Here is a 783-nt window from a genome sequence, read left to right on the forward strand (position 1 = left end):
TTGTATTCTTAAACTATTGACATTATTGTCCTATTGTCCTTTTCAGTTTTAATCTCGCGTCCTCCGGCTGAGGACGTTTGCCGCCACAGAGGTTTGGCCTACTGATGCTGGGAATAGACCAGCCCCTAGGCAAAGAGATGGCATGAGCTCTATCTTAAGGTACAGCTTTTTACATGTTGTTTTAACAACTATCATCAATTAATTAATGTCATGTAACATTCTGGTGCATTTTAATTTTGGTTAATTTTGGTTATTACTGCATGTGTGGATTTCACACTAAGAAGGTTTCCTTGATATTTGTATTAGAAAACTAATGTGCAGACAGCCACATCTGCTGCTGCTGCTGACCCTGCTGCTACAACTGCTGTTGACCCTGCTGCTCCAACTGGTGCTGTACCCTCTGCTGGTCAAGTGCAGCCCAAATTATCCCTTGAAATGGTACCCAGCACTACTATCTATTGAAAAAATATAAACAAAATAGAACACTCAGAGTTATTTCTGCAAAGCCAATCTACCGCTCTGTAAAAAAGTGTCTGATCATGAGCCAGTCAGAGTTGTTCCCTGCACCGTGCAGCTTAGTTTCTAGATGTAGACAATCACAGAGGACAGACTAACGTGAGGAAATCTTCACAACAGATAGCAGTCTCAAACGCAAAATTTTGTGTTGTTATTCACAAACAGCAGTGAGCAGTGGTAGTTTGTGTTTGTAGCTCACAGGGCTCTAGGGTGCTAGTTAGTGTCTGTTAGCTCACAGGGCTCTAGGGTGCTAGTTAGTGTCTGTTA

Source organism: Etheostoma cragini, unplaced genomic scaffold, assembly GCF_013103735.1.
Source record: "Etheostoma cragini isolate CJK2018 unplaced genomic scaffold, CSU_Ecrag_1.0 ScbMSFa_546, whole genome shotgun sequence".
NCBI lineage: Eukaryota > Metazoa > Chordata > Actinopteri > Perciformes > Percidae > Etheostoma > Etheostoma cragini.